The sequence below is a fragment of the Accipiter gentilis genome, chromosome 13 (genome assembly GCF_929443795.1).
Source record: "Accipiter gentilis chromosome 13, bAccGen1.1, whole genome shotgun sequence".
In the NCBI taxonomy this organism is placed as follows: Eukaryota; Metazoa; Chordata; class Aves; order Accipitriformes; family Accipitridae; genus Astur; species Astur gentilis.
Genome location: NC_064892.1, coordinates 3,784,328 through 3,809,731, shown reverse-complemented (window position 1 = coordinate 3,809,731; position 25,404 = coordinate 3,784,328). Strand labels below are relative to the sequence as shown.

The 25,404-nt window shown below is 39.9% G+C and overlaps 1 protein-coding gene across 2 annotated transcripts in view; it reads right to left on the bottom strand.

Annotated features, from left to right (window-relative positions):
• NALCN (sodium leak channel, non-selective) overlaps positions 1-25,404 on the bottom strand; it is a 244,704-nt gene that overhangs the window by 119,965 nt on the left and 99,335 nt on the right. The window lies entirely within an intron of this gene.

The following is a 25,404-nucleotide window of genomic DNA, read 5'->3' as shown; positions in this document are numbered from 1 at the left end:
GTGACATCCATTACTTTAGTATGTTTTTGAAGCATAAACTGTACTTCTATCTACTCAGTTGCCCTTGGTTGATACTCCTTATGATTTATTCATGCAGATCGTAATGACTTATTGTTCAGGAACAAGTAACATCAATTCTATCTCGTGCATTGCTTGTGCTCAAGAAAGACAAGTAATACAGGATTCATCTGATGTCAAACTATTACCTAAAAGTATAAAACATATCTATATATAGTAGATAAGCAGATCTGGGCCAATGATCTTTGAAGTACTTCACAAATCATTCACGCATCTGTGCACTTAAAGCTTTGTGTCACTGCTGCTGCAATCCCACAGGAGAAAAGAGAAGTGGAAGCACGCAGCACTGGCCAGGAGTTTACATCCATGAGTTGCCAAAACATTAGTGATAAGAGGTATGCCAGGAGTTCAAAGAACTAACTTCCAGGCTTCCACACAAAGAATGCGGACTTAAGATTCACCTGAAAACTTAACCACTACACTCATTGGACCAGTCACAGCTGTTCCAGTAGAAGCTAGGGTCAAACAGGCAGAATGTAGTGTTACTTTACATTAAACCATCTTTGAATGAATGGTCACTAATATCAGGGTTTTTTACAATCCTTCACAAGTAATGCAGTTTATGTCTTTAATGCTTATTTGCAAACACAACATCAGTAAGTTATGCACCATTACGGTTCCTTGTGTTTGTGTGTAAAGTTAAGTTGTGTTCACATTGGAAAAGACCATTTTTATTTGCTACTGAGTTTCTATGTAAAAGTGCCTCATAAAATTTCAGGAAAAATGAAACTCAAAATATAGAAGAACTCAGCCTCTTCTCAACTTCTTCTTAAAGACTTTGTGTGTGCCTGCACCAGTTTATATTCACAGAATCACACAATTATTTAGGTTGGAAGAGACCTGTTGAGATTATCTAGTCTGCCCCTGCCTGCTCAAGCAGAGTCACCTAGAGCAAGCATTCCAGGACTATGTCCAGTCAGAGTTTGAATACCTCCACAACCTGCCTGTTCCACTGTTTGACCAACCTTCACAGTGAAAGAGTGTTTTCTTGTGTTCAGGTGTTCAAAATTAGACAATGTCCCAGCAGGAGACAGAAGAAAAATCAGATCACGGAATCTATGAGATTAAAAGGGTCCTCTGGAGATCATCTAGTCCAACCCCTTGGCTCAAAGCAGTTTCACCTAGAGAAGGTTGCTCAGGACCATATCCAGTCAGGAGGTTTTGAGTATCTCCAAGGATGGAAACTCTACAACCTGCCTGGGAAACTTCATCCTGTGTTTTTACAGTGAAAAAGGGTTTTCTCATGTTTAAATGGAATTTCTTGGTGTTTCAGTTTGTGCCCATTGCCTCTTATCCTACCACTGGACACTACTGAGAAGAGCCTAACTCCATGTTCTTTACTTCCTCACATCAGGTATTTTTCCATACTAAGATCTTCTCCCAAGCTTTATTTTCTCCAGGCTACATAGTTACAGCTCTCTCAGTCTTTTCTTACATGAAAGATGGTCCAGCCCCTTTATAATCTTTGTGGCCCTCTGCTAGACTCACTTCAGTATGTCCAGGTCCTTCTTGTACCGAGGAGCCCCAAACTGGACCCAATACTCCTGGTGGCCTTACCAGACCTGAGTAGAGGAGGATCACCTCCCCCACTCTGCTGTCAATGCTCTTCCTAATTCTGCCCAGAGAGTTGTTGGCCTTCTTTGTCTTAAGAGCACACGGCTGGCTCATGTTCAACTTGTCCACCAGGACCCCCAAGGCCTTTTCTGCTAAACCGCAGCTGGTTGGTGCCAAGCCTGTACTAGATGCAGGCAGTTATTCCTTCTTCGGTGTAGGACTCTGCTTTTCCCTTTGTTCAACATCATGAGGCTCAGTTTGGTCAGTTCTCTAGACTATCAAGGTCCCTCCGAGTGGCAGCACAACCATCTGGTGTACCAGCCATTCCTCCCAGTTTTCTCTCATTTGCAAACCTGTTGAAGGTGCACTCTGTGCCATCATCCATTATAGAAGTTGTTGATGAATCAAGAGTGGCCTTGCAGTAACAGTGGCCAGCTCCCTTAGCAATCATGGGTTCATCCCATCAGGTTCCATAGACATCTGTACGTCCAGTTTGTTTAAATGTTTCTTAATGTGATCGTCTTCCACCATTGCTTCAGACTTTCTCACAAGTCTCAGGGGCTTGGGATTCCTGAAGGACAGTCTTACTCATCAAGACGGGTGAAAAAAGCATTGAGTACCTTAACCATTTCCACGTCACCAGGTCCCTTAACCCACACAGCAGCAGGCCCACAGTATTCCTAGTCTTCCTTTTGCTGCTCTTGTATCTTTAGAAGCCCTTCTTGTTGCTCTCCATGCCCCTTGGCAGACTCAACTCCATGTGGGCTTTGGCTTTCCTAATCCTATCCCTCCACTCTCAGACAGAATCTTTGTATTCCTCCTGGGCCACCTGGCCCTGATTCCACCTCTTGTATGCTTCCTTTTCATTTCTGAGTTTTGTCCAGAGCTACTTGTTCATCCATGTGGGCCTCCTGCCACATTTGCTTCATGTCCTGCACTTGGAAGGGGACCATTTTTGAGCTTGGAGGAGATCCTTGAAAATCAACCAGTTATTCTGGACTCTCTTATCTCTAGGACTGTATCTCATGGGATTCTTCCAAGCAGACATCTGAACATGAACAACTCTGCTCTCCTGAACACCAGGGTTGTGGTCCTGTCTTTTGGCTTCGTTCCCTCCTTGCAGGGATCTGAACTCCACAATCTCATGGTCACCGCAACCAAGACTGCTCCTGAACCTCACAATCTGACCAGTTCCTCCTTGCTTGTAAGTATGAGGTCCAGCCAGAACACCTGCCCCCATCAGCTCCCATGTGTTAGGAAGTTACCATCACTGCAATCCAGAAATCTGGATTGTTTCCTGCTGTGTTGCCCTTCTAGCAGGTATCAGACTGGTTAAATTGCCCCAAGAGAACCGGGGCCTGTGAATGTGAAGATGTTACAGAAGAATGCAAAAATTAAGTAATACACATTTTTACATTTGTAAAGATACAGTAACGTGTTATAAGATTCATATATACAGTTGTAAAATGCTGTCTTTAGTGAGCTGAGGTTGTTACGTTGGTAAAGAACAGTCCACATTTACATTTTATGTTTAACTCTGCCTGGAGCTCAGAGTCTTGACCAATCTATTCTTCCTTCTATTGGGTGTTTCTGTGATCAAATTAGAACATAATACAGTCTGTATGGGAGGCTGCAAGGACTAGCACTTGTTAGGGTTTTTAGCAAAGACTTGTACCTGCCAACACAAGTATTCATCCCCTGTTGAATTCTGCTGGTGCTTTAAGGCAGTTTGCTTAAATTGAAGCTGATTGGAAGCTAAGCACATATTTAAAAACATTCAGCTGACAGGACTGCCCCTTCTCTCTTAACATCTGGACTTCTTGTGCAAATCACCGATAACGTTCCAGACAGAAGACAGCTCAACCCTCCTCATGCAAGCTGGCTTCCTTTTGACCCTAGTGGCATAAAATGGTTGTATATTCCAATCTAGAAAGGAAGGCTTAGGAAATAAAGCCTGACAGTCAGGAATTTACAGAACAAGCCTGGGTTAACAACAATGCCTAAAGCACAGGGAAGCCATCAAAACAGAGTGGCTAAATGAGGTCTCGCTTTTATTTTTAATCCACAAAGCAAGCTATAAGAATACAATAATTAAAGATAGGGCTATTGGCATCAATCATGCATTTTTGTCAGCGGTGTGATTCAAAACAGGTAGCATCGTATCTGTTACATTTCTATTTCACACAAGTTCTAAACAGATAGTTAGTCTCTCTGCATATTTTACACTGTGTTTTTAATAGCATCAAAATTTCCTTTGCAGTAATGAAGTATTCTGCCTCAATTGTGAAAAGACTTGCTAAAAGAAACTGGTAAGTGAGGCTCTAAAATGCACTTTTCTCTCCCTTCACAAACAACAACAGGGAAGCAAAACGGTAATACAGGAAGAATAAAAATGCATAAACCGCCTTGGTATACATGTACATAAATGCATACTTTCTCATACAGCCCGTACCTTCAGACACTCATAAAAAGATTTTCCAGTGGTATATTTAATGCTGGAAAATAAATCACAATAACATAAATAACACCCTAATCGTAGTACGATTCAGTAAAATTCAATAAAGCTTCTTGTCGATTACTAAAGGTCGCCTTCCCAACTGAACCGAAAGGAGACAGTTTACCTAATAGAGAATATTACATTGGCATAACACAATTCAACACCAAGACAATAAGGAAGGAGGTTCAGACAGGACACGAGCTAGGCACAGGCTACGTAAAGGCAGGAACAGCTGGCTGAGGCAGCAAGGTAGGAGACGGCTGTGGCAGGCAATGTGAAAAGCACCTAGTTGTTGGCAGAAAGACAGAGCGCCCACGGGGCCAGCAAGGTGGAGGTATCTGAGCAAATACACATGCACAGCAAAAACACTATGCTGAAGAGACCCCAAAAAGAAACTCATTGCTTTTAAATCCCAGGACTGGCTTGCTCACAGGGGCCAGATTGGCATCTGCATGTCTTAATTTTTTTCTACAGCATGTCAGAATCTAGCTGCTCACTTGTCATGAATGCTACGCACGATAAGCAGCTTTCCTGTTGGCCTCTCGGACAGACTGCAATATCCTTAGGAGATCAATCACAGTGCTCTAGCCCACAACTGTACTGTGCCCAACCTTCCCCCTACTTTAATCTTAGTTTGTTCTTTCTGCATCACAGAATTTTAATTTGGATTTATACCCCTGAAATGGTTCAACCACACCTCTGCTGTAATGTTTGACCACGAGAGTTCACCATCTCTTTACACGTTTCTGTATTTGGAACAAGGTCTAAGCAAAAGCTGAATTTAGCCCACAGCACTTGCCCAAGCCTTAAAAATCATTTTGGATCACCGGATCAGCAGTGTGTCATTTGGATTACAGCCCTTTTCAGAGCACACAGGCATGGAAAACTCTCTGTGAAAACTTGAAAGAAGAGACATAATGCCAGTTTTTGTTCTTGTTTAATTTACTGACCTTTTTCAGCCCTTGGATGTGTGTTTCTTAAACTGTGTAGGAATAAGATGAAATAAAAGTTCTGATGTTGCTGTCACCCAGCTGCATGATGGGAAAATTGTGTCTAGTATTAAATTGGACTTAAGATTAGCTGTGTTGAAGCAGTCTCAAGTGAAATGTCCTGTTGCTGCCATCAATCAACTACAACAGTGAAGAATTTCCTACATTTACTACGAATCACTTCTAATGCTGGTGTCTGGCTTCATGCGGGATGATGATTCTCAGTGTCCAGGACACTGTGAAGAGCATGGATGGCAGAGCGCATTAAAGATGTAATGGCCATAAAAACCAATACATGACAAACTGTTACCAGTCCAAATTCTTTCAGTGTTTGAAAATGCACAAAGGAGCTGAGGATTTGCTTTGTGCCCTGATGGGATTTTCATGAAAGCAGAAAAAGACCTCTAAAATACTACTCCTTTATTTAACATTAGGAACGTGTTTGCTGCAGCTGAGGAACTTGAAATGAAAAATTATATGTAATATCCCAGATTCACCCAAAAGCTCAAGTAAGCAATGACATTGCAGTCGCTGAGAGATGGAGACTACCCGGAGCACTTAGTCTGATCGAGCATTACCGTGCATGGCCTAACGCAGTCTTTTGTCACTCCAGGAATATCGGAATGGGCTACATTCCTTTATTACTCCTTCCATCTTCTTGCATGGCAAAGGGAGGATGAGTGACATAAATTGGCCTCTGCCAGCTCACTGTCCTGCAGAAAATCCACAGCAGCTGCCACCTTACACAGCCAGAGCCGCACTGACCCTGGCTCAGGAAAGCAGTGGTCCACGCAAAATGCAGTCACTAAGCAAACTAGAATAACTGAATTTTCCTAATGCTAAACCCCTTTTGGGGGCTTGATACGTACATCAGGTCACTCCTTGTACCACCGTCCTTTATATGGGATTTTTGTTTCAAGTCCACAATAGATCTTGCTTACTAAGCAAGACAGTAGGTGTTGCAAACCTCTGTGGTCTGACAGACTTAAAAGAACATATGGGCCATGTCACTGATATTACTAGCTCAAAACTGACCAAGCTGGTAACGTTCAATAATATCATGTGAAGCCTTGAAAAAGGTGTCTTCAGAGGGCTCAATGTTTTAGTTCAGACCTACAGAAATTCAGACTGCATTTGACAATACTTAACACTCTTGGTGATTGTCTAAGAAAAAGAAAAAAAAGAGGACAAATTGGCTTGAAGAATAAAAAATTACCGACAAAGCCCTCAAGCTTCTTAGTACTGAGCAAGACACGGTGAGGATTTGATACACAGAAAAGCTCTGCTTATTTTGGCCATTCAGTGTGTGAAAAGCTTAGAGTACATAATTGTCAATCTGGCAGGGTAGCTCTCAAAAGTACCAAACCAATTAATGAACAGTGTAAACATCATTTAACTAAAAGACTTTGATAATCACTATATGGGTAAGCATCTTTTTTCCCAATTTTGATACTTCTGAATTGTGTATTTATCAACACACAACTGTAGGAAAAATACAGTTGTACCTCTGTCTCTTTATATTTTAGATATACTTTAACAATTCATAAAACAATAGCATCTCCACCTCCATGTTTTAATAGTATGGCTCAGGTAAGCTGCTTACTCCCTTTTCATCTTCATTAGCTTTTGCTATTTGGCCAAGGAAGCTAGATCCTGCAAAAAGATTCCACCCAAGCTTCCAGCTATGGCTGTTGAAAGACCTTATACTGGCTACATGATTATTGTGGTTAATTTTGTACCCACCTCTACAATGATGTTGTAGCTTATTTGTACTCATGTCTACACACGTCTACTGCAAGACCTTCCTCTCTGGTAGCTACAATAGATTTTGATTTGTTAAAGTTGTTGTTTGGATGTGTACAAAGAGTTGGCCAATATTTTAAAATAGTTATCACAACTGAAAATGTTACATTTGTGCTACTCCAGTCTCTTTTACTTACGGGCCTGTTGCAGCCTAGATCATACCACTGCAGTGGCATGAAGGCAAATACGACTCCCAGCTTATTTCAGTGCATAGCCCCACCATGGCCTGTGGTCGTGGTATGCTCTGTAACTGCAAGTCTTATGATACCTGAAGATTTCTTAAAGCTGGGCTCATATGAGTATCCCAGAATACAGAACCTTTGTTCAGAAGAGCTAACGAAGCATGACTCAAGTTCATTACAGCAGCACAGAAAACAGTAAGACAAATAAAAAAAGAAAATGTATTGTGAGTAAATTATCTCTGGTTGTGACAATTTCTTCAGAGCTTGGACCGCAACTTCTAAATACATGTAGAGGGATCATAGGTTTTATACAACAGGACCAGTTTAAGTTGTATGCATAGAATTCATACCACTAAGAAAGTAACAGGGGAAACAGTCACTCAAGGTGATAGTCAATATAGATTTGATACCAAAAGCAGGAGATATCACATGCCGCAGAAATTATTATAAGGTACTGGAACAAGACTAGAAATGGCAAAGAAAAGTTGACTTTTAGGATTCTATGCAACATGATTTCTAAGAGCCACTCAGCAAAGATTCAATCTTGGGCTAAAGAAAAGGCCAAGTTTTCTGATCCCATACAGGTTTAGTATACTTGTGGTGTTTGTCTTTCTTTTTTTTTTTTTTTTTTACCAAGTGCTTTTACCTTGACTATGAAAGGAGCTTTAGAAAATCCCATTCTATACACTGCTAATCATGGATAATTCATAGCATGAATAGGATAAATTTGATTTTCATCTTGTTGGTTAATGGCCATCTAAGCAAGTACAAAATTGTGAAATTGCAGGAAATTTTCCCTTTTGTTTGCAGAACATTGTAGAGCATTTTACAGGCTGTGTAACTAATTTTCTATAAACCATTTTGCTTTCAACTTACTTTATGACTGCCTGACAAAGATATGCTTGTAAGGAGAATTTAGCAAATTCTTCTCGTGCTCTGCAATCTGAACGTTTCTGAAAATTAGTAAGCATTAACCACAAATTTTAAGGGAACAGGCTTTTTAATATCTTACATTGTTGCAGTTATATATCAGTGTGGGACATTAAAAAATATTGTAAAACAGATATCATCTACTGTATTTGAGAGGAACTTCCAGATGCTAGACAAATTCAAGTAATGCAACTTCAGTGGGAAAACAAGGGGAAGGGAGAGTTTTTACCTAAAGACACTGAAAGGGGTGGCTTTTAAACACGGCAAAGAAAGTCAGTCAGTCATCTCAGCTCAGATGTTATTAACTTTGGTGATGGCAGGGAGGCAGTCTCGGCTTTCCAGTACAGGCTTGCCTGTCCCAGTGCAATGAGAATAGGGTGAGTCTTCACCAGTTTAGGCTATAGAGACTTCCTTTAACATTCTTTATGACACCAGAGGAACTTCTCAGGGTAGTAATGTAGCAGAGATGAATGTAAAGACTCTTTAAGACCCCTAGTCCAATGAAAAAACTCCTTGGAAACTCCAGTTAAAGATCACCTTTGTTACCAGCTGCAGGAGATAATACAGAAGGTATAGGGATATTCAAGGAAGCACGACGCTCACCAAACCCAAATAACATCATAAATCTTGCAGGTTTTAGAATATGCAATTGGAAACCTTTCTACAAATGTTATCTGGCTGCAGCAGAGGTGACACTGGCCTGGCAGAAAGAGCAGCACAGACAGTGAACTGCCCTGGCTTGGAAAATATTCTATGCATTTCACTTTACTGCGCCTCTGTTCCCACCTTCCACCTCACCTGATTAGTACATAAAACTCAAGGTAGGCACTGTTTCAAACTATGTGTTTTTACAGGGCCTCCTACTACACAGTGGCAAAATATTCTGGAAATGGGACTTTTACTGAATAATGGCAACATTCCAGGGTGTGCAAATATGTGCTCTGATATGTAAGCGGGGTCTCGCTTTTTGTGCTATCACAATATGTTTTTTAAAGCAAATGTAATTTTCAGATTATTTCTAGCTAAAATCATACAGAAATCAGCAATTGCCAAGGACTCTCTTCCAACAGTCTAAATGTCTCTGTAATATTTGAAAATACAAGCAATTAATGAACCTGTCATATTGTACCAGACTATCCTGCATTTTTGCATAGCAAATTTTAATTTAAAAATAAAAAAACTACTTAAAAAAAAAAGCAGACTGAATTCTGGTCAAAGGAAAAAATTCAAGTCAGTAACACAGGAAGAATGAGAAAGTACACACTTAGGAAGAAAATGAATGCAAATAATGACAAAAAGCTTACTGAAGAGAAATGAAAGAATGTATGATATGAATTTTCCAAGTAACCAAACTTTAAAGGCAAAAGAAATTAGATACTTTTTTTCCTCACATCCTAGATTTGATAGCCCAAGTCCTATTTCTGCTGTAGGGCTAAAGAATAAGTGTTGCATATGCCTCCTTCAGACTAGCTGCATCCTGTTAATTCATACGCTGCAATAACAAAATAAAGCAGGAGTACGGGTACACTCCTGTACGCCTCTTACTAACAGCAGTCACTTTTCTCCTCCCACAAACTTCTAAGAGAACAGTCAAAAAGAGAAATGGTGACTCTTCTGCCCTAAAAATCCATGAAATAATGGCTTCTTTGAAACTAAATGAACCTCCTCCTCACCAGTTTATAAATCAGCTAGCACAGATATGTCATTTTCTTTGCGAGAAGATAGAGAGGAAGTAAGCAGCCTTTCAGTGACTGCAATCTGACTTAGAGAAATGGAGAGCAGCAGCTGCAACATAAAAGAAACCTAAAAATACTACTTAAATTGTTCACGATAACAATAATGCATAGAGATTGTTACCTTCCCCTCAGATGTCAGAACTGTAAGTATATCATCACCTCAGCAGTAATTTTGTTAAAGCTACATGCTATGAAACGCAAATAGAACCCAAATAATATGAATACAGATTTAACTCTTTTTCCTAAGCATTGCAACACAGTTCAATTCAGAAGATACAATGAAACAAAATAATTATTGTATAAAACCTGGAATGAAATAGGCCAAATTAAATTTTTGTTTATATCTAGTTACTTCATCTAAGATGTAGGTTAAAGTGGACCCTGTACTTTACTAAGGTGTAATTAATCACCTACCTGTCCTATGTGGATTAGTATATTCCTTTACACCGTAATACTTTCAAAATGAAAGTCTACAAGTTCTTTTCCTTTCACAATAAAAATTACTCTAGATTTGCAAATTATCTCTGATCTCTTAGCAGCAACCTAAGTATCTGGACTAGTTTCAAAGCACAGTGATAAATGCATTTAACCTCAAGCACAGGAAGTGGTATAGACCCAACTTAACATTTCCACCTAGTCATGTTACACACCACATATATACATAAATACATAAAACCCCACATAAACATAGAATCATTGAATGGTTTGGATCGGAAGGCACCTTTAAAGATCATCTAATTCAACCCCCCTGCCACAGGCAGGACATCTTTCATTAGATCAAGTTTCTCAAAGCCCCATCCAACCTGACTTTGAACGCTGCCAAAATATATGTACAGATATGTATGCACATATGTATACGTATATATATAAAATCATAGAATCATAAAATCGTTTAGGTTGAAAAAGACCTTCAAGATCATCAAGTCCAACTGTTAACCTAGCACTGCCAAGTCCACCACTAAACCATGTCCCTAAGCACCACGTCTACACAACTTTCAAATACCTCCAGGGATGGTGACTCAACCACCTCCCTGGGCAGCCTCTTCCAGTGCTTGACAACTCTTTTGGTGAAGAAATTTTTCCTAATATCCAACCTAAACATCCCCTGGTGCAACTTGAGGCCATTTCCTCTCATCCTATCTCCAGCTGCCTGACAGAAGAGACCAACACCCACCTCACCACAACCCTCCTTTCAGGCAGTTGTAGAGAGTGATCAGGTCTCCCCTCAGCCTCCTCTTTTCTAGACTAAACAACCCCTGTTCCCTCAGCTGCTCCTCACAGGACTTGTGCTCCAGGCCCCTCACCAGCTTCGTTGCCCTTCTCTGGACACGCTCCAGCACCTCCATGTCCGTCTTGTCGTGAGGGGCCCAAAACTGAACACAGGACTCGAGGTGCGGCCTCACCAGTGCTGAGTACAGGGGGACAATCACCTCCCTGCTCCTGCTGGCCACACCATTTCTGATACAGGCCAGGATGCCGTTGGCCTTCTTGGCCACCTGGGCACGCTGCTGGCTCATATCCAGCCGGCTGTCGACCAGCATCCCCAGGTCCTTTTCCACCGGGCAGCTTTCCAGCCCCTCTTCCCCAAGCCTGTAGTGCTGCAGGGGGTTGTTGTGACCCAAGTGCAGGACCCGGCACTTGGCGTTGTTGAATATACGTATAACACACTTACAGGGTAGGCCGAATTTATAGCTGATTTGTGATGCTGTACTCTGTCAGCCACATTATAATGGATGTATCTGACATTATTAATATACATTTTCTATGTTTTTCTCTGAAAATTCAAGCTGACCCAGTATCTGCATTATAACATTGCCTGTATTTACATATTGTTTCTGAATCCTCTAGATGTAATCTTCTGTTATGTATGTCAACAATGTTGACATTTCCTATGTTTGTATATTTTTATTTTGAAAATATGCTAACCACAAAAGGAAAAAACCATAATGTCATGCTTACTGTGCAGCAGGACAGCTCCACCTCGAACACTAAATCTGTTTTCCATTATTCCAAAGCTGTACCATGTATGAGCTGTGGTAAATAACATATTGCTCGGTCCTTCAGAAACACATTAAATATAATTTTGATAAGTAATTCTTACATGTGCTTCAACTTTCCCCCAGATTGCAGGGAAGGTGAGTGAGAAGAGAAGGGATTTGGAATCTACTTGCACTGTATTTTTTTTTTTTCCCATTCCTTCAAAATTTCTGTAACTTTTACATTTTACAGCTGTAGGAGCCTCACTTCCATCAATTTTCCATTAACACCGGTTCCTTGAATTATATGCCTTTGAAGACCTCACCTGGCATCACCTCCTTGAAATTGCTTCAGTAAGCTACTTACTCTTTCACTTACATTTCAATTTAAGAACTGTGTCTTTGAAATGTCATTTATTAACCAGATTTGAATCAGCCATTTTCACTGCCTCTGTTTTCTTTGGCCTTTTATTTCTCAATTCATTAGAATTGTGTTCTTTTTATGTTATTGCCATAGTATAGATTTACTAGCTGCTTTATAAATATGAAGGAAAACATTGCGCTTACTACAGTGAGTAGTGCATGCGCTGAAAGGGCAACAGACGGCAACATAAGTATTGCACCGCACCCTTCTATTGGTACTTACTCAGGATCACCATGAATTCCTTCAGAGTTCTTGGTATTTATTTTAGGATACAGCATTACCCATGTGCCAAGACAGGTACAGCTGAGCTAGAGAGGAGTTAAACACACTGCCAGCCCTCCCCTTTTTGCCCTCTCGCGGTTTAAATCACCTTCTCAAGTATTTAGCCTGGATTCAGTTTCAGCATGACTGCGCTGCTGTGTCAACTCCAATGAGCAAGCTGCTCGTATCAAAGTTGGTATCTACTACTCTGCATAGACTCTGTAGAAGAAATGGCTCTTCAGGGGGACCCCAAGCTCAGTGCTGTACGCATGTGCTTTAACTCACCTCTACCATGAGCGACTTAAGACCTCCGTGGGTGGTTTGTTGATAGTTTAAAGTGACAGAGGGCAGAAGAGAGCTGACATTACTCAGAATGAGTTGGAGGACTGGAAACATAAATTCTGCTCTTGGGAGGACTTTAGGGCATACCTTCTAGTTCCTTTAAGCTCATGAGAAAACAACATACAGAGCAATTCAGGATAAGCAGAAATCGAGTCTTTATTGCCAGCAACCTCTTGTACAAGGATGAAGAACCATTTTGAATTCCCAACTACTTCTTGCTTCTTACATACTGAGAAAGCACTGACAAGGCCACATGTTTTAACAGAAAAGAAGAACAACAAAAGAAAAAAAAATTAAAAAGAAAAGAGGTGGAACAATTTTCTTAATTTTGAAGAAGTGATGGTGAAAAAACTGAAAAAGAAATCTAAATGCTTCAAGGGTTGTCTGACATGGTAACGGCAGAAAATATGTCCCTCTAAATAATTTATTTTCTAACATCAAAATATAAGTGTGGAAGCATTCAGTTCCCTCTTTGGACATCTTGCTGTCAGTATTTCCAAGTGGCATGAAAACTTGGAAAATAAGGTTCTAAGAAAGGAATTCCTCAAGGAAGGAAACATTTTCTTCAGTGGGTTTTCTTTTTACTATTATTGTATTTTCCAGCCAAAGACGGTAAGAAAAAACCTCCTTTATGGAAAAATTTTATACTGAACTAGGACTCCTTACCTTCTCTTAGTTCTCTTCAGCTTTTTATCTTACTACAATGATTATTATAGCATGTGTGCTTTTAAATTCTTTAGATGGCTGAGCTGAATTTCAGTGCTTTTTCACAGCTCTCGTGTTGTTGAGCTGTTTAAAACTTACAGAAGTACTTGATCAGCATTAGAAGCAGTAGAATACTTCTGTTCTTTGATAATTTCCCTTCCGAACTAAAAACTGTCAAATGTGTGCTTTACGCAATTAAGACAACTCTACCCAGAATTAATGAAAATCTTTTCCTGGGTCAGACTGGCCATTTGTATCGATTATTGGTTTCTGATTGCAACGCCTTGCCTAACAGAGTACACCAATCTTCTTGGTTACCGTCTGTACTATACTTGTCTTGGGAACACAGTGTACAGTATAGTTCAGGCTGGCAATAGCTTCCTCCCTTAAAATACTTTTGCTTCTGGTCTTTATCACTTTTACACTTTCGTGTGGCTGAACAAGGCAACAAAAATTTCACTTCATACTAAAAGGCTTCAGCCATTCAGAAATAGCCAGTCAGGTATGTGATGGGAAACATAAGGAACATGCCCGTAGTGGTACACTACAGAAAACCTGATTTTTAGAAAAAAATGTTTTTCTAAAACGAGTTACTTGGCTGTATAAAGAAATATCAAACATTTTAATGGAATTTCTACCTTTTGATTAGAACAGTTTCTCCTTGCATTTTCCTTGCATAATTTAATTATCACACTCTAAAACTTGTTATTTACATATAAGCAGAGATTACTTTGAAATAAATGAAATGCCCCATTAAAGAAGTGGTCAGATGAATAATTAGAAGAAAATAAAGACTTATTAGCATTGCACTTAGACACAAAACCTACTTTCTAGTAACGCAGTTTTCATTCAAACAGAACACACAGAGGAGTTGGAGTACTTCCTCCTATGAAATAGTGCTGGAAACTGCTGACAACTTCCAGGCTCTATTGCCTTGAGCAGAGCTAATCAGAGATTTTGATTGCTATTCATTTGGAGGGCAAGGGGCAGTGATTGCCTATGTACTTCGCTTTTTCTTTTTTTTTTTTTTACAAAGCATTTGTTCCCCAACTTTACCAGCTAGACTACTTTTACTGCAGTCAAGCTGTGATATCCCTCTTCCCTTCACTAAGGTAGAACTAGCGGTGTAGACCTGTCTAAATAAAGGGATATGGGAAGACAACTCAGACTAATGTGGCTTGGATGAAATACAGTAGCATTTTAGAACGAAAATAAGTTGATCCTAAGGTCAAAGATTTGTACATTTTTAATTGCTTCTCTCTCACAGGTAGCAGCACAAAAAATTATTTCCCTACTTTCTAAAAGGTCATGGAATTAAGGTTGGATTTGGACTGACCACACAGGAATCGAGTTGTGTAAATCTTTTGGAGAGGCTGGAGTCATAAGATACAGGAGACTGCAGCCTTCTGGTTATTTTGAAGCTCACCTTTCCAAATTTATTTGAACTCAAACTTAGTTGGGTAACTGAATGAGCAACACAAGAGCTCTTCAGTTTCATAACCACACACAGAGGTGACTTGTAACGGTCATCTGCAGCAAGTCCATACTTCAACATTGCCAGCTTTCTTTTATAAGATGACATTTTAAGAAACTTATTTAAAGCAAACGACCGAAGACAGAGAGATTGTCTCAAGCCTAACATATGCATCACTAATCTAAATTTCAGTCCTCTTTGAAAATCATTCACCCCCCCCTCCGAGAAAACCCAAACCACAAAGAATCTTTTAGAAACCTGCACACCATTTCCATTCTTTTGACTGTTTTTCCAAACAAGATTAAGAAGAGTTAAAAATGTAGAAGCCATATAAAAAAGAGATAAGTATAATGTGTAGTATGCATAACTATGGCATACTTAGGGCATAAAACCTAGCAGGTCCTTCAAAAGACAAATCAACAACCAAATGCGGATATTAGTGAGTCTTCCTTCAAAGGCTGGGAGGTTGTGTGTAGGGGGGTACAATTGCATTTTTTTGACTCCTTTCACCGTTACAACCTGCTGGAGCTGTGTCAGCTTCTGCTCAACTATACCCAGCAAACTAGAAGAGCAGTTCAGCTGCTGGTAGAGCTGATTTGCAAAACTGACAGTTTTAACACCTCCTAATCAAAGGAGCTTCACTGAATGCTGCTAGAGACGGACGGGATTACAGCAAAATAAATGCGATTGAGAAAGCAGTAAAGACACACAAGGTAAAGCGTGATTTTGGATGAAAACGATAATTTCTGAGGCATGCCCTCAATACTGAGAAGTGACATGGACAGAAAGAAGTTGATTAAGCAAGGGAGAGGAACGAAAATACCTAACTTCCCCTCCCCACAAATTCTTGAACTCTTATGATGCTCTTCTCCCTATAACCCATCCTTTCAAAAATTATTCCTGTATGTCCTTTATGAATTTTCACACCAGAAATACTTACCTGATGTGAAAGCACACGGGGTGGGAATTAAGAAATCTTATCTTCACAGCAGGGGAAGGACAGAAGAACAGAACAGGCACAAAGGAGAACAAAGGGTTTAGTACCATGGCGAGCTGGTAAGAGTAGTCGACAGAACCGTGGGTGGCAATGATAGGGGAATTGTCATTCACGGACTGTGAAACTCATTCTAGGGTAAGGATTTACATGAGCCTCGCTTCTAGTTCCTGCTCTTCAACTGGTGAGTGCAGTGTTTGCCTAAAAACGTAGAACATTAAATCGAGTTGGGAATTGAGAAAAGAGAAAATTAAATAAAAGAAAAAGGCAGGTTAAAAGTTTGCCATCAGCACGCACACAGCTGTTTTTAAAAGTTTAATTAATAAAAAAATCTATAATTGTGAATGGATTTGATATGTACTAAATCAAAATGAAGCAGCTAATTAGTAAACTAAATCTCTTCTGGTCTGTATGGTAGGAGTTTCTATTGAAGTTAACTTCAAAGGATTTCTTTAAAAATATGAGCATCAAACATTTTTTTGAACAACAAAGGAATATCCTTCGACAGGAAAATGCTGTTGTCCTATATTTGTAATATATAATTCTTATTTGATAATTCTCAATGGAATTATGAGGTAGCTCATAAGACTTGAAGGAAGAAGGATTCTGTAATTAAATGATAAAACAAACTAATATTATAAGTCTGACAATATTGATGGAAGTTCTGCAAATTTAGATGTTTTCTCATTTGAAAATCATTCAGCTGATTTTATTTTTCCAAGGAAGATCTACAGCACTTTTAAAAATGGTCATATTAAGATATATCAGGAAGTAATATTTCCATTTATACAGTCATCCCTGAAAAACAGGAATATATAGAAATTCCAGCTACTTTATAAGCATTGGTTTTATATGATTTTGATTATATCAAGTATTAAGAAATTCATATGTCTTTATTGAAAGCCATCTCTTTAATTATGGCCACCGAAATACATCCAAAACTGAAGAATGATTTGCAAGACATCATGAGATATACACTCCCGCTGTATTTTTATCCTGTACAAATTCTTTAAAGGGAACCGTTGTCACTGACATACTGCAGCATGCTGAATTAATATGCTATTCCAAATACCCATGAAGTAGAAATTCTTTAGACTTGTATGTCCACTTTTGGCTAAGTAGAGTTTTATTTTTAGCAGATGAAATTTGGTGCGTCTGTAAAATAGAATGTGCCCCCCAAAAGCTGCTCATTATTACTATGATGGGTTTTTATACTACTTGAAAAGTGGGGCCTACTGAAAATGCATCATCACAATATGTGATTCAGAATTTGCATTGTGAATTCAGCTGGAGTCTTGAACGTTTAAATGACCTAGGCTTTGAGCTATCATCAATTACTGTCTTAAAATTATACAAATCACCTCCTGTTGATGTCTCTTTCTTCTGATTATAAAGTGCCTAAGGTGATCAACTCCTATCAGCACATTAAATTGCCAGACTCCTAAGACAGCCAAATAAATTCCATTCCTTCTACGTCTATGTCTGTACAACACCACCTACACATAAATATCTATTCTTGCCCTCATTCCCACTCCTAAGGCTTCTAAGTAATTTTTAAATGAATTTCTAGTTAATGTTGCTACCCCACCAGTGCAAAGAGTAAAAACATTTAAACTGCATCCATCACTGCCACACACTGCCTTCTAAGCCACAGCTATATTCAATTATTCACCCTTTGCATACCATATCTTATCCTTCTCTTAAACAACCAGTAGGATTAACCTTACTGGTTATATATTCATGATTAATGCTGAACTGAAATGGTGTTTACAGCATAAATTGTACATTGATTTACACTGTGGGGTTTTTATGTGAAAAAGGAACTTAAGTGCCAGCATTACTACAGACAGTTTTCCAACCGATCTGCAAAAGTAACTACACTGGTTCATATATACCCACTGGTATTGCTGTCCCCTCATTTAAATGATAATGCCAGTTACTAATGTTTTTAGTTGAATACATTTGCATAATCACAATCCACAAAAATAAGTACGTCTGTAGCATTCACTCTGTGTCTTGTACATACACTTATCTGTCTCAGTGTAAGCTCCTTACTGGTTTAGGAAAACACAGCACACTCACATGTGTCTTCTTAGAGATCAAGATTTTCAAAGCAGTCAAGTGATTTAGACACGTAAGCTCCATTGAAGGAATGAAATAGATACAAACAATTCTTGGAATTGCTGAAGCACAGTACATCATTAATTCTGAGAACTAGGCAGTGCTCTAGAAATGTGTTCAATATTAAACATAAGCACGGAAGTAAATTTCTTACAGCTAGAGTAAATTTAAGCAACTGCATTTCTTCATTACATTTATAGCTGGGAGAAAAAAAGAGCTAGTTTCTCCCATACACCCCTAAATCTTCATGTTTTTAAGAAGGAACACTTAGCAAGAGCATGCCCCTTTTGCCTCATGGGTTTAAGGTATTTTTTTCCAGACTGACATTTATGTTTCTTTCAATCTGCCATTTTTAATGACTGCAAACCCAACGTCCTATATTCAGAACATTAGAGATTAAATCCTTCTCTAGTGCAGCCAGTGGCAAAACCCTTGCTGGGTTTGATGGTGCCAGGGTTCTATTGTCTCGCTTCTGCACTTCCTCCTAACAGAAATGAGAGAAAATCCGGAGGAACAGAGGGTGAAAAACCTGTGCTTGTCACATGCCCTTTCCTCCTCACCTCTCCTCTGAGGGAAGGCAGAAGGTCTCCAAGCATGGGCGCCCGGCTCTACTTAGCTCTGCAGAACACTGAGAATCCCCCATCGATTTGCTCTCAGAAACCCAACCCGAGAGGAGCGCATCACCCTCTTTTGCAGCTCCATCAGTGAGTAACAACCTGCCTCAGAACACTGAACCGAGAGACTGGCGAGCCACAGTCGGCACTTCTGTATCATACGCAGCTCTGTCTTTGCTCGTGTATCCTTGCAGGCAGATCATTGCTCCAGGGTTGGTTTTTGTTAACTCAAAGGCACTCTCGGCCGCATTAAACTCTGCTCGGTCTGCTCTATCCCCCAGGGAGTTACTCCTACCACCTCTTGAAGGATGCCTACTCACTGCCACCTCAAAGTCTCCTGGCATAAGCTGTAAGATCCTAATGCTGTAACATAGCTACACCTTGCCTGACTTCATCCACACCCTTTGCAACCATCTCTACGTGAAGCATGCTCAGTAGCATCCTTGAAAAAGGAACGGTGCTCCCTTCTCTCTTGGGAATCCTTCTGACCGGGAGCACACAAATAAAACAAATACCATCCACGACACAGCATAGTGTAAACCAGACTCCCACCCTCACCTGAGCCCTTACCCTTCCACAAACAATGCCAATGGCATCAATAAGAGGACTGGGGCACAAAATCCTTACATATTTCAGCAACTTTAATGAGATTCACATATACGCCTATGCTTGCTAAACTGGATTTTTTTGCTGAATAAACTACTGGTATTCAGGAAACAAAATACGGACCTATATGCTTAATAGCTTCTTAGTTGAAAATTACTTCTTGTTAAAAGTAAGTCTGGTAATAACAGAATGCCATGAAATCTGCAAAGCTATGAATTACAAAATGCTGGAATTAAGGTCATCTGTGTCTGGCGCGTGCATGCTATAATACAGCCTTTAATGACATGGTCACCAAAGTCCTCAACTTTTCAGTGAACTTCAAGGGCCTGTAGGATGCACATCAGTAGATGAAATATCCCGCAACATGTGGTGTGAGTAAGGCAGAGAATGGCATATGGAGAAGGATGGCTTCATAGTTAAGGAAGCTGAATACTTCCTTGCAGAACCGTATTTGATGTCTACCTCTGATGAAAACTTTGTGATGCTAACCAAGCTTCCTGACACTTTTCCTAGCCAGTCATTACTAGAGGGTTCCTCATTTTAAAGGCATCTGACTTTAGGGCGAAAATGTGAATTTCCAGTGTGCTACCTGCCATGTCCTGCAAGGCTTTTCAAAGGTGTAGCTGAGCACTGAGTTCTAGGTGCCTGTGCTTTACAGTTGTGCCTTATTATTGCCATAGCACATTTTTCTCTCTCTCTTTTTTAAAAATTTTTACTTTAAATTCAGTGCTACTGGTATTTCAAACTTGTATTCAACAAAATCACTTTAAGAGAAGTGGGCAATGTACGGAAAAATGGGAACTTTGCTTTAAAGAGTTAATGTACACATACAAGAAAAAAACGGATTGGTTTTCAGAATTTATGGTTACCAAAATTTTGCCTTTCAAACAAGCTTATCTTTGAGTGTGCTTAGTAGAATGATTACTATGAGGGTGTGACGGAACAATACCGACCAAACAGCCGTACCCTGATCTCAGCAAAACACTTATACTGCGGGTAGGTATGGCTAAAGCCTGCCTGATACCTAGCGGTACACAAACCACTGTTTGCTTTAACGGGAAAAAGATTTAATCTATGCAAAAAAGAGCAGTACCGGAGCTATCCTGGCTCCACAAAGCATACAACAGGAGTGCACTCAGCACAAAATCAAGACCCTCACCAGAAGAAATGGTTCAGACTAACTTCCAGAGACAGAGCGTGGGATTGCTCACCCATAACAAACTTGCTCAGAGGGCTCTTATAGCTATTTGCTTTGTTCCTGCCCTGTTTCAGTGACTGATATGCATAGAGGTATACATATGTGTATACATATGTGTGAAGAAGCATGTTTATCTTTATGAGTTCTGATTAAGTGGCAGCAACTAGATGGATGAGGGAGAGTAGGTCTGAACAGTGCAGCTTCATCAGCCTTGGCTAAGGACAGCCAGCATAGACCAAAGGTTGCTGAACCTTGGCTAGAGAAGAAAGAAAGAAGAAAATAAGGACCTGTGAATACATCTATTGGTGGTGGCTTCGAAGCTAAGCAGTATTGGGAGATTTTACTTTGGGCAGGGGATGAAATAGAGTTACTGCGGGTAAAAATAGTAAGACTTCTCTTGCAAACAACCAGGAATAGTCAGCGGGAGGCAGTTTCTCAGTAAAAGAAATGGCTTAGAAGATAGCGAAGAAAACTGAGAAGATATCCAAGATGATAGTTCTGAGCCAACAGAATAACAGACCGGATGGCAAAACTGTATGCAGATAAAGAGAGCATGAGGGAGGGAATTGGGTGTACAGTCAGTTTTCACTAATTAGTGTTCCAGTTCCTCCTCTGAGTTATCTAGGATCCTGCAGAGGGAAGTGGAGGCCAGAAAGAAAGAAAGAAGCACAGCACATGTACTGCCAACTCTTGCTGTATTAGCAGTGTCTGTAGTAAAAAGCCTTCTGAAATCAAGCCCACTACTGTATATATCTGCTTTCCTCAGCTGAAATTTTCTGAAAAGTTTATGATAGAGAAGAGGAAATTATTTATATACTCTCTGGGTACTGTGCAAATAATAAAAGGTCACCACGTAGAGTATATACACCAGGTGGCATTAATGGCAAAATAATGTATGGCACTTAAAGTATGATGTCTCAGGCTACTATTTAGAGGATGAGGTGAAGATTAAATGAAAACCGACTGTAGAACACGATTATGAAAAATCATGCAACACTGCAATTTAAATATGAAATAGCATGTTGTGGGTCTAGGCCTATAAAAATCTAAAAAAAAATATGTCACAACTAGCAAAGAAAGTCTCTGCTGAAGGTGCCAGCTTCTCTCCACTAAGTATAACCTCCTGTGCCTCAGTTGGATAACTAAATTTTAAATATCTAAAGTAAGCTAAATGCCCATTCCTGCCCACAGGAACAAGTGGTTATTGTGTACTAGGAAAGAATACGCTAGTGTTTTGCCAACGGTCCTGAGACAAGGAAGCCCGTGTTAACAGTTCTGCACTGAGCTGAGGTAGAAACGTCAAGGCTCCTTGTGTAGACAAAAGGCAAAGGTGGGGAAAGAACCCAGCATAGCTGAGTGCCAGTTCTCCAGTTGTGATTTTCCAGATGTCTTTCTCATCTTATGAGAGAGTAAAAGAAGTATCTGCTGTACCACACCCTTATCCCTACCAATGCAGAATTATTTTCTAGCCTTTTGTCCAGCCTGGCCTGACAACGGCTGCAGCCACTGGAGGACATTTTCCTGCTACCACACCAACTCTTCCAACAGAATCTACAACATTCATTGCTGGCCATAAATTCTCTCTTTCTTACTTTTATCCCACTAGTCTTAGTCATACTTGCTTGTACCATACAATGCCCACCCTGTTCTACCCCATCCTATTTTTCTGTCCTCTCTACTCCTTTAAAACACTTACCATTAACAACGAGGCATGTTTGTTTTCTTTGTCCAAGTATTGTACCGTATCCTTTTTGTCCCTGTGTTATGAAAGAATTTGTTAAAAACTTTTCACCTGAGCAAGACTCATTCTCTGGTACCATCTGGTACTTTTACTCTGTTAAAGGAATGAAATCCAAGAAGCAACTACAAAAACCGATCGCCATATCCAGTCTGTTAATTGCTAGCTGGCTGCATGGCTCTGGCTCGGACCTCTTCAGTTAGGTCTCCTTAAAACAACACCCAAGCATGGCTCCCTCCGTTCTGTACAACCCCCTAACATCACAAAAGTCTTTGCACCCTTGAACAACCTCGCTCGCCCTGGTATCAAACCCAAGAGCGCACAATGCGTGATCTCAGCATCAGACCATAAAACTATCGTGGTGAACCGCAACACAACCTTTGCATTATTTTGGATACTCAGAGCTGAAAAAAACACAGAGAAATAATTGTGCCTGAAGGACACAGAGATGCCACAGGGGCCCAGAAGAGACAAAAGGCCAAGCCCTGTGTAAAGTGGGCATGATCGATCTGTTCTGGAGAAGAAAGTATGGAAGGTCACAGTCCATGTCAGAAGGTCCCTGGGCCAGTTATCCACCCTGGCCCTCTTTAGCTAGAAAAATAAAGATAACGAGAGTCTATAAAAGGGAATGCATGTTCTTATTGTGACAGTTCAGTTTTGTACATTGTTGGAAAGCTCCGAGACAAAAACATAAAATGATTTATTTTATTTTTTTTTTGTGGGGAAGAATTAAAAGAACAGACAGAAAATAAAGACCTCAAACTGTGAAATACTCACCCTGAATACCAAACTAAATCTCAGGCTAGAAATCAAAGTACATCTATGCCAAAGAAGGGTTGCAAACATGTGCTGTCAGTTCACATACATTAAAGGTGAAGAAAGTCAGTCTCCTTCCTCCACGTGCTGCATTGCTAGCTCCCTCTTCATTTCTGTCAGGCCTCAAAGACCCTCTTTTCAAAGGTCTGAGGCAAGCGCAGGAGAGAAAGGGAATCCTAGGAAAGGGAAGCAGCTTGAAGATCTGAATTTAGTGTACTGCACTGCAGCCTTCAACTTGTTAAAATGCACGGGTCAGCTGAAGACGCTTCTCTCTAGCTGGCACCTTAAGAATTCACAAAGCATAAAGGATGTAGACTTTGACATGATTGTGCAAATACTTCCCTGTATAAAAACTGCATTTATGTCAGTGAAATCACTCACATAAAACATGATTCTCAAAGCTCTAGGCACCTTCTACTGATTTCAGTAGGACTTAACGAATGCAAAATACTTACGAAAATTCAGTATGTACGCTTGCTGAAGCGGGACCTAATTTTGCTTTAAATCTGCACATCAAAAATATATACCATAGATTATCACGGCCCACTGGAGAAAGAGGAGGTAAACACTTTGGCTTTAGAGATAAACCCCAGAAGAACTGGGACACCTAAAATAGGAAAGTAAACACCCTGCACTCTGATGCAGTCTGTAGCGTGATGGGCAACACCAGACTCGGATCCTCAGCTGCCCTCTGGCAATGCCTATCTCTTTCTATTGGGTCTGCGCCGCTATGATCCTGCCACTGGCATCCGCTAAGGGCTTAAAGACTAAAGACATGCGAGATGAATCGGGACCATATAGATTCTCGGAAGAGCTAGAGTCAGTGTTCAGAATACCAAGAATATGATAAGAAAAGGCAGAGACTTTCTCATGGATTTTTTTTTGGTGAGATATATTTATGAATAATTGAAAGTAAAAATTTTAATCTGAATACGAAATAGCTACTTAAAAATTTCAGAATTTATTAAGACCTGGTTTTTTAAATACGTATTAGCTCAGACTCATCCCACTTACTCTTAGGAACTTCACTAAGGTGCTGAGGCGGCCACACGGTTTGTGCAGCCTCCCCATGACAACAAAGAAATACAGACAATGCGAGAGGCAATTCAGCATCCCCAGCATGTGAATTATCTTCAGATTCATGATGGGAATCACTCTCTCCACTGACTACCGAGAAACCCAAAGAATTAGAGACCCCGACAGTGATAAAAAAGCTACCACAAAGTGATATTTTTTTCTTAAGTTTCAAAAATTGAAAAAGAACATCTATAAAGGACAATCTAATAACCTACAGAGCTGTAGTACATGATGTACTTTGCAATCCTAGTGAAAAGAGACCTTTCTTTAAGAATCACTAGAAATATGGAAAATACTGGGGGAAAACCAACTCACAAACACACACAAAAATATCCCCACTAGTTTTATTCTAAAACTCTGCAGTCTTCCACTTTGCTCATATTTGTCATCCAAGTTACAGCTCTAAAGGAAGTCATGCTGCTGCTGCTGCTGCTTCCAACACTTTGATTGCTGTAATTGTGCTAAACACAAAAAAGCTACATGACAATTTAAATACCTGTTTTCAGTTTGATGGGATTTGAAACACTGGACATATTTAACCCCAGACGTAAAATTTTCTAAAGGAAACTCAGCTGAACTTTAATTTTAGTGGCATTACTGAATAGTTTCTACAATCCACTGACACCGATGTGCCCCAAAATTTCTCAGTGCAAATTACGAGTACAAGCTGTACTGAAGTCCATTGCTGAAAAGAATGCTAGAAAAATACTCCACTCTGCCTGTTAAGATCACAGCAAAAAGACTGAGGGTAAAAAAAAATCCACATAGTTGAAGCAGTCTTTTAAAAATATTACAACAACTTGCATATTTTTTATCGTGGGAGATTTTTAGCTTATTAATTTGAGCATGATGTTGGAAGAACTGAACGTCACTAATTAATGCCATTTATCGGTGAAGTGTACAGGCCTGTGTGAAAGAGGGTCAAGATTTATAACAATTCCTTATGCAAAACTTACTATTTGTGGAGCAGAACGTTTTTCTGGGGCCTCGTTTGAAAATTAGGAGTTACACAAAAGGTTCTACTTCCAGCTTGTCCAAAAATAAGGGGAAGTTCAGAGATCTTGACTGATTATATTAGTGTCAGCCAAAGCTTCCACAACCGACATGCAAATATTTTTGAAAACCTACTGCCTCAGACAAATTCCAAATACTTGTTCCTAAATCTCCCAAGGAGATGCCAGGGGCCTGATGTGACAATGTTTTCTGCTGCAGCAGGCCCTTCTCTAATAAAGAATATTGCCAAGAAAAAACACTACCCTTTTATAAGCTTAATCATAGTTTAACACCTA